A 9,714-nucleotide genomic window follows, 5' to 3' on the forward strand; every position below is an offset into this window, starting at 1 on the left:
GACCAGATAGATGAGTCATGTTAGAAGCTAAAATCATGATCAAGGTGAAAGGAAGTCTGAGGGATGGTGTAGGTAGAACACTAGGTTATAATTAACCTAACTCCACAGACACAATGAACCCAGTGCTTCTGGGAGATTTTACAGCCCTCATGGGTGCTTGGAGTTAAGTGTGTTGCTTTAAGCTGAGCCCCCCATTTGCTTTCCAGACTGAGTTGACTCTCAGTCTTAAATATTGAAATACAAAATAAGGCTGCATGCCAATCATTTTAAAGACATAACGGGGTGAAAAACAAACAGAAAACAATCACAACAGAAGAGCTAATGGGTGCCTGAGAGAATATGAAATAGCAATCAATAATGCAGTGGCAACAAGAAAGGTTGAGGCTGCTGCCAGTGTAGCAGCTGCAATAGTTTAGGAAAACAAGAGGAATTTTAAGGGTATGTATTTGTTTGTTAGGCCTGGGGAGCTGTGATTCTTCAATATAATTTTCAATATGATCTGTGGAATTTTAATATAGTCCTGATTGTGATCATTGTATTTACGTATTAGTGTTCTAGGGCTGCTATGACAAAGTACTACGAACTAAGTGGTTTAAGCAGCTGAAATTTCTTTTCTCACAGTTCTGGAGGCTAGAAAGTCAAGATCAAGGTTTTTGGCAGAGTTGGTTCCTTCTGAGGGCTCAGAGGGCGAATCTGTTACTTGCTTCTTTCTGTCCCAGCTTCTGCCGGTTTACTGGCAATCTCTGGCTTTCCTTGGCTTGTAGACGCATCACCTGGATCTCTGCCTTCACGTTCAAGTGGCATTCTCTCTGTGTGCCTGTCTCTTTATCCAAATTTCCTCTTTATATAAGTATACAAGTTTTATCGGATTAAGGCCCACCCTAATTACCTTATTTTAATCTATCTTTGTAAAGACATTATTTCCAAACAAGGTCACATTCTGAGGTACTGGGGGTTAGGGTTTAAACATATCTTTTAGGGGGACACAATTCAACAGAGGGGATGCTTGTTATTAATCAAGAGTAATACTTTGTAGTTTGTAGTATCTTTTTCTGGAGACCAAAAACCATGTCCAACACTGTTTCATATACAGGAACAGCTCGGTTTGGGAGAAGGTCAGTAATTTTACTAGACTCAAGACAATGCCCAGGGAAGCAGATATTTTGTCCAGAGGTCTGACCTTTACTAATTCTACTAAGTTCCTAGTTTCAAGTTTACTACAAAGTATAAAAATCCTTTCATAGAAAAGTATTGGCTTTGTCATATACTCCATAACACATTTATTGCATTTAGAGGTTTTATTTCTTCCATTTCAATCTCAATTTTCCAAAACTTGTTGGGGATTTTGCTGCTGTTAATAATTTTTTGGCCTCTAAATATGACATCACTGGTAAGAAGGTGTTATAGGTTTGGAATTAACAATAATAGCTAACATTTATTAAACAGATATTATGTGCCAGAAACATAATGAGATCTTTACATATGTTATCTCATTTAATTCTTGAATTATTCTCATTTTGCACATGAGGAAGCTGAGGCTGTGGAAGTTTCCATGAAAGTCGAGTAATAGTGAGGGGAGAATTTAGACTCAGGCTGATTGTAAAGTCCAGATGTCACCACCACACAGTACTGCTGACTAAAATTACAATTATCCCCCAATTTGCCTTTCAGCACCAGCCATTACCTTTTTTATTCATAACTAGAACTCATCTAAAATACTTGCGGGGTAGTAACAGCAACATTGCAGTCAACTGTTCTGCATATCTTTTTTTTTTTAACATCTTTATTGGAGTATAATTGCTTTACAATGGTGTGTTAGTTTCTGCTTTATAACAAAGTGAATCAGTTATACATATACATATGTTCCCATATCTCTTCCTTCTTGTGTCTCCCTCCCTCCCACCCTCCCTATCCCACCCCTCCAGGTGGTCACAAAGCACCGAGCTGATCTCCCTGTGCTATGCGGCTGCTTCCCACTAGCTATCTACCTTATGTTTGGTAGTGTATATATGTCCATGCCACTCTCTCGCTTTGTCACAGCTTACCCTTCCCCCTCCCCATATCCTCAAGTCCATTCTCTAGTAGGTCTGTGTCTTTATTCCCGTCTTACCCCTAGGTTCTTCATGACAATTTTTTTTCTTAAATTCCATATATATGTGTTAGCATACGGTATTTGTCTTTCTCTTTCTGACTTACTTCACTCTGTATGACAGACTCTAGGTCCATCCACCTCATTACAAATAGCTCAATTTCGTTTCTTTATATGGCTGAGTAATATCTTTTAGGGAAGCTGCCAGGGAGGGGAAGGGTTAGAGAAGGAGGAAGAGGGGAGAAGGTGGGGGACAGGAAAGGAGGAAGGGGTGTATCAGGTCATCACCTGTGAAGGTTTCGGTGGACACAGGACTGCACGGCCGCTCTTCTCCTCCCGCCACACCCAGAAACTCAGATAAGATGGCAGGAATTGACCTCTTAGAGGGGGATCCAGAGGTCTGGGCCCAGTGCCTGAAGCTGACCAGCTGACAGCTGTCTAGAGAGTCATGTCGGCTGAATAAAAAAGGACAACCCAAAAGTTGAGAACTATGTTTTATTCAGCAGACTTTCTGAGGTCTTATGCCCAGAGGACAGCCTCTCTGATAGCTCTGAGGGACTGCTCTGAAGGGGTAAAGGAAGAGCCAGCATATAGAGGAATGTTTGCAACAGAAACCAGATAGTTGGAACATCAAAAGATGACTGTTAATTAAAGAAAAAACAGACATTGCAAGTTCATGAATTTAGCACTTTTCTTATATGGGAAGATGCAAGTCTGGGCTCTTTGGAATCAGTCCTTTAGCAGTATGCACCTTACTAGGGCCAGGATCCTGTTTCTCTCCGTCCTGAATCCCCTCCACAGTCAGAGCAAATAGGATTTGAGGTAGCGTACAAATATTATATTGGAATAACACTCTTTAGATATAATCACTTTATTATATAACAGATTATTTTTTTCTTTGGGCCCAGGTTAGCACTCCTCTGGGTTATTTCAGAAAGACATTCAGCACTGAGAGATGAATTTGTCTCTACCCTGCGTCTGCACTGGATTAGACGTCTATGGATTTAAAGGGGGGACAACATGATTGTCCCAAATAAACTAGTATTCTTCTGTAAGGCCGGTAATGGATGAAAAAAAAGCTGCATTCTTTTCTTTCTGAAGTCTGGAGAGAATGGGAAAGGGTAAGGCAGGATATACTGACGTATCCTTTGGCAAGCTTCAGCTTCTGAGTTTGCCCTATGCCTTTCCCAGGATATATGCCACATCAAGAATGCACAGGGGCACAAGAAGAAATTAATCTTGCCATCAGGAACACTTTGCATTTGGAAATTCTCTATTTCAGAAAGCATCAGCTTCCAAGAGGTCTGGCTGCTTTCTTAATTATCTTGGAACACAGCAAATACTCCTAAAGGGAAGTGATTTGCTCTTTAACTCTCGTTCTCCCTGACTGAGTACAAATACTATGGCTTTTAGCAGGTTTTTTTTTCTTTTCTTTCTTTCTTTCTTTTTTTTTTTTTTTTTGATGGGCTTGAGAGCTATACAAATAAATCCTTTATGATCTTTTACATTTATTCATTTTTTCCAGGAATGTGCTGAGGTGTCCAGATTGTAAAAGTAGTGTGATGATGACTGAATTGGATGGCAAATGGAAACGACATCAGGTATCCACCAGCCAGCAGGACACGGGCTTGTCCCATGGCAGCAGAAAGTTGGTCTCTGGGCCAATAGCAAGGCTGAGAAGTGGCCTGATCGGGAAAAGAGCCAGTGCTGACTGCACCCCAGCGCTGCCAGCCCAGCCAGGGCCCAGGCAGAGCCCCGCCCCCTCTGCTGACAGTGCAGAGCCGCCCTGACAAAGGCTCTCTGTAGGCTCTGGGCATAGACCTCCCACAACTACAGATAAAACAGAAGGAGATTAACACGTGTTAGAAGCTAAACAAATAAGTTAGGGGATAATATTTTTAAATGTTTATATACCTAGATTCTGACCTTTTAAAATTCAATTTCAAGGTATGCAGATATGACGGCAGGAGATACCCTTAGTCCTGTGCGGCATGTGATAAAACAGCCCCTGCTTTCTGTGGGTGTCAGGGTCTAAATCTTCCTTAGCGATCGGTTTGTTTCTCAGGAAGTGTGCCAAAGAATTTGTATATGCAGAGGGATGGGGGACCCCAGAGCTTCACTGATTGGGGAGGGCATTACGGATAAGAGTTCGTTCAGAAACTGAAACCACGGTTTCTTCCTCTACTCCTGGCCCTCTTGGTGACTTTCTGCCAGTCTGAAGCAGGAAGTTTCCTCGTAACAACAAAGAGATAGAGTGGGACCTAACATTGTTTCTTATGAGTTGTCATCTTTACACCTTTGAATTGGAAATGCCTCTGTAATCTAGTAGGCTAACAGAAAATATATGTTGTGATAGCTAAAAGCAAGCATTTCGGGGTTATTAGATAAGAAGTGTTAAATACCTGTAGAATATAATTAATATTCAATATGTGCTGTTGAATTATGCAATAGATTATTAACTCTACATCTGGATTCAAAAAAAAAAAAAAAGAAAGAAAGAAAAGAGGAAAGGAAAAAAGACTCCAGTTACTATCATCTCATATCTCTGAACTTGAACTATTGGAATGATTGCCTTTACTGTATAAGCAAAGTTAACCTGAATGTACCTGCATTTTCCCTTGGGAGAATGGTATTTAGACCATCACACGATAACCAACTATTTCAAATCTGTTCTGGAAACCAGTTAAATAGAAATAATCTCAAAAAATGAATATTTGGAAAATGACGCTCCCTTTACTCTGGAAAAGGAGTGCTTTGAGCAGTTGGGAGAGCGGCTCTTCCACTGCTCCTTTCTCTCTTCATGAGTTCGTGTTCAGGTTGAAGAACCACGTTACTCCACAGAAGATGACGCAGCAAATAACACGAAGAAGTGCTGCGACAGAGAAACAGGACAATGAAGTAAGAATGGGAAAACATTGGTCCCGTGCTGCCGTCCTCTCTGCCCTGCTTCCTAGCCCTCCTCTAACTTCTTACTCACTGGTGGGAAAGCTCTCTCTGTTTCTCTCTGTGTCTGTCTGTCTGCCTGTCTCTCTCTCTTTCTCTGTGTCTCTGTGTCTATCTATCTCTCTTGACTTTTCTTTTTCATTCTGTCCCAGGAAAATGCTTCTCCCTTAACAGTTTACTCATGGCATCTCAAACACAACCATTTCTATGTTCTCAGTATTCTGAAAGACTAAGAATTCTGATTCCTTCATTCTCTAAGCAGATGTTCCTGTGGATGAAAAATGTCACTTGCCATATCAGGAAACAAAGGATGTTGCAGCCAGCAAGCCATCAGCCACTATAACCGCTCCAACGGCGAGCTCTGAAGAAACTCAGGGTGGAGACAAACAGGCTGCCAGCCACCAAGTCGTCAACCACTGCCTCAACAGTGCACCCTGAGGGCATTCAGGATGGGAAAGAGCCAGATACTGGCCCTAGATAGTTGAGGTGCCAAAGGAATGATTTCAATGAGCCCAGACTCTTGCATCTTCCTGTACGTAGAAAAGCTCTAAATTCATTAACTTGAGATGTCTGGTTTTTCTTTAATTAACAGTAATCATCTGATGTTCCAACTACCTGGTTTTTGTTGTAAAAACTCCTGTATATCCTGGCTCCTCCCTTCCCTCTTTGGAACAGTCCCTTAGAGCCCTCTGAGAGGCTGTCTTCTGGGCTTAAGTCCTCAGAAAATCCACCGAATAAAACATAATTCTCAACTTTTAGATTATGCATTTTTTTTCAGTTGATATCCCCAGTAATTTTAATAGCTTCTAGACTCACTCCATGGAAGTGCTAAATATTGGAAAGTCTCTTGCACAGTGTATATAAACCCTTACAGAGAAGTCTCATGACCACAGCCTTTGCGACACATTACTCAACACAACTTGCCTTGGGCAGGTCAGGGACTGGGATACTGATACCACCCTGGGAAATACTATAAAGATGCAGTAAGGACCAATGAGCTTTCTCAAGGAGTCCCCTATTTCTAGGTTAGAGATCATAACTCAGTGTTAATTAAAAGGCTGAAAAGACACAGGGGAAATAATTCCAGAAAATTTTCAGAGAGTAATTCTTTAGAAACTCCTATGAGACTAGCTACTAAATTCATAATGGTTTCACCAAAAGATCTGATCGTTGGCACTGTATGTTTCAGAAACGCAATTGCCTTAGCAGAATTGGCTGCCTGGGCACGTGGCAGCTTTTTTTTTTTTTTTTTTTTAACATGCTGCCACTATAAGCGTTTGCTATTGTTAGTTATTATACATCATAAAATGTCAGTAAAATGGGAGCAACTATGAAAAATACCCATGACCCAGTTTTTACGAAGTTATAATAAGTAAGGGATTTTTTTTTCTACTGAATATAACAAGTTTAATCTTATCTGTGTGCCAGTAAGAAAGGTGGTGGGGAAGTCTGGAAGGACAAATGCCTCAGATAAGCAGCAAACCACAAGCATTCAATCACGTACAACCGTGTGTAACTCAACCCCAGGGTTTCACTTCTTACTTTGAAGAGATAGGTTTCTTGAAAGAAGTGTGATGAGGCCAGATACATCAAGAGTAAGAAGGAAAGTCATCTCGGGGGGGATTTTTATAGGCAAGGGGGTTACTACCACTATTATTAAGCACCTACTATTCATCAAGCACTGTTCTTGGCGCTTTGCATATTTGATCTCATGTATTCTCAGCAACTCTATGAAGTTGGTATCATTATCTCTGTATTGCAGATGCCTACCATCGGGAAGTTAGGTAAATTTTGCAGTCTCACAGACAGTGGCTTTGGAGAGTCCCAGGCCGTTCTGATTCCAGATCTGAAGCGCATGCTTCTGCCGTTCCTCCTCTCGGTAAGTACCAGGGGCGCTCAATCAAGGACAAGTGAAATCCGAGGAGGGCTGCCTGGAAGATGCCTGAATGAATGAAGGGTAAAATCTCACTGCTGGGCCACAGAAAGGAGCCTGTGAATTCTACTCTCCTGTCTTTAAACCAACCAAATCCCCAGCAACAAACCCAAACCACAGTGGTATTAGCTCATCACCTCAGTCCCTGGAATTCAGGCAGGCAAGCTCCAATTTCATCCTGTTTCTCTGGTCTTGTTTAGCATCTCATCTTGACTTCCAGTCATTGCCTTTCACCTGCTTACATCCTCGGCTTCTTCTGTCCACACCTCCTCCATATGCTCCATTGGACGGGATTCTGTGATTCTGATTTGTGTGTTTCAGCTTCTGCCTTTCATTCATGTGAGTAAACCCTGTGGGCCAGGCCTCTTGCCACACAGATTTTGGCCAGGAAGGATACTGCACCATGTTCAGAGATGAATGTTTAATCACTAGTAACTATATTTGGACATTTTCCTAAAAGTTGTTAAGCTATTGCTTTTCAAGCTGGTAAAACCATTTTGTGTTTCATTTTATTTTATTTTAAATCCATAAGTTTGGTTCTTTGTCAGTTTAATCATTTGGTAACTTAATTCTTTCTTCATTTCCCACTGGGGACCCCGGCAGTGATGGCTCAACAATGCTCAGCCCCGTGGTTCCTTCCTTCAGTTGGGCTTCTACTTCCTGCAAGTAGAGGTGGAATTCCTGAGTCAGACCCTAGAGATGATGTGGCAGGGACATGGGACAAAAAGAGGTATTCTATTCGGGTGGCTGGGGAGGAGTGGGTAGAACTTCCTATGGTCCAGCTGGGTCCGGACAGTCTTGTTCCTTTACCAGGACTCCCCCGCAATGCTCACCTGGGATGAGGCTGCAGCACCTCTCTCTCCAAGTCATGCAGAAGGAAGCAGAATCTAGAGCATTTAAAATCGCTTATTTTCCTTCCCTTACAGAGGTCCAAGATGAATATGCTGAGAATTAATAGCTTTAAAGAAATGGCTTAACAACTTTTAGAAAAATGTCCAAATATAGTCATGATGATTAAATACATTTTTCTGATCACAGTTAATATTTACCAATTCAAGTAGAAACTTTTCAGTTTGTATCGATTTTTGTTTCAAAATTTTAAACATCACTTTCAGTTTGTTAACACTCTAGCATCTAAATTTAATGTCTTTTTGGATTTTTAACTTTAACTTAGCTTTAATTTTTAAAGCTAAGATTCCTTAGCTTTCCTTACAACTTTACATAGATCATGACTAAATATCAAATTAATTTGAGGAACAAATTGCCCAATCCATTAAAGTGTTCCCTGCAAAATATCCTTACTACCTTTCTGTTGATTTGAGCAGTTTTCTGTTTTTAAGTTGAAACTTTCTGCAAACTGTTACTTATCTTTCTGTTTCTGAAATTCTTGATAGAAACCAAAATATCAGCATTTTATCTCTGATAGGACTCTTGGCTAATTCTGATTTATTTCTGATGCTCTTCCATTTTAAATTTCATTTAATGAAAATTCAATTTAATTCTAATTCTAAATGAATTTTAATTAAAATTTAATTTTCTGTGTTTTACAATGTAAATTAAACTAAAAATCACTTGCTAAAAATGTAATTTAAGGCTGACATGCCATTCGGGGAATTGGTAAAATGATTCTAAGTGTGCTTACATTTTGGAAAGAATCATTTCATGACAAAATATCTGAAAAAATCAAAAGTCACATGCTGAATGCCAAAATTTGGATGGAAAAAGTGGTTCATATTGGTACATCCAGTAAATTTATTATTTGCCACCATTTTAGCATTCTATTAGGATTATTTTATCAGGTAGCTAATCAAGCTCAATTTAGCCAATATGCAGAAGAATATATTTGATTACATGTAATAAAAAATATTTTTATTAAAACTACTTAAAACTACAGTTTGTAAATTTTTGTCATTCTGCAAAGTAATTAGTTCAAGAATTGATTTTTAGTGAATTGGCCTGCCTCCCTATCCAGGACTCTGTAGTTAAAAATACAAACAAGAACATCAATAATAATGGCAACATTTATCGTCAATAGACAGTGAACCAGCGCCTGGGCTTGGTACTCTGCCGTAATTGTCTTCACTGAATACAAACAACTTTTCAAATAAGGTATTATTATTATAATTTTACAGAGAAGGGATTTGGGGTTCAAAGAAGTTAATAATATAAATTGACCTGGGGAGGAAGAATCAAAACTTCTTGTCTCAGTGGCCAGGTTGCCTAATATAGTTCCCAAGCTGTGAAATGCAAGATGGAAATGATCCATCTCTGCCCTAGATCTATAAAGATTGAGATGAAGAAAGAGGTTGCTCCTGTTTCACTGTCTAAGTAGAAAGAGTCCAGCAGTTCCACAGATTGTAGCATCTGGGGCAAACTGCAGGTGGACTGGGAAGGTTTCCAGCCCATTAATTGCTGAGGGTGTGGGAGCGGCAGTAGAGGTGACACAGCTGATAGGTCAGGTCTGGGCATCTAGCTTGCAGGGGGTTAGAGACTGGCCTCTCCAGGTCATGGCTGAAGCTCCACATTCAGCATAGTCAGCTGCCTGCTGGTCCCAGCGCCTCAGCACAGTTCTCCATTCTTCCCCTCTAAGGCCGTTAGGTCTGATAGATACAAAGGGATGGGCTGTGGCTCCTAAGAGCAGCCTGGAACTGATTATTCTCTGGAATGATGTCAGTCAACCCTGCATGGCTGGGAGGAAAGTGAGGTCTCTTGTCTTGTAACCTCAAAGCGTAGAACTGAAGGGCATGTG

General features: G+C 40.5%; 1 long non-coding RNA gene across 1 annotated transcript; it reads right to left on the bottom strand.

The window, feature by feature from the left end:
* Nucleotides 1-1,919: 1,919 nt before the first annotated feature.
* On the bottom strand, nt 1,920-7,622 carry LOC109548515 (uncharacterized). The gene is made up of 3 exons (XR_012327238.1): nt 7,103-7,622; nt 6,803-6,974; nt 1,920-4,961 (listed from the first exon to the last, which is right to left on the bottom strand). It is a non-coding gene; the product is annotated as an uncharacterized lncRNA (long non-coding RNA).
* Between the last annotated feature and the right edge of the window lie 2,092 nt (nt 7,623-9,714).

This window comes from Tursiops truncatus, chromosome 17 (genome assembly GCF_011762595.2).
Source record: "Tursiops truncatus isolate mTurTru1 chromosome 17, mTurTru1.mat.Y, whole genome shotgun sequence".
In the NCBI taxonomy this organism is placed as follows: Eukaryota; Metazoa; Chordata; class Mammalia; order Artiodactyla; family Delphinidae; genus Tursiops; species Tursiops truncatus.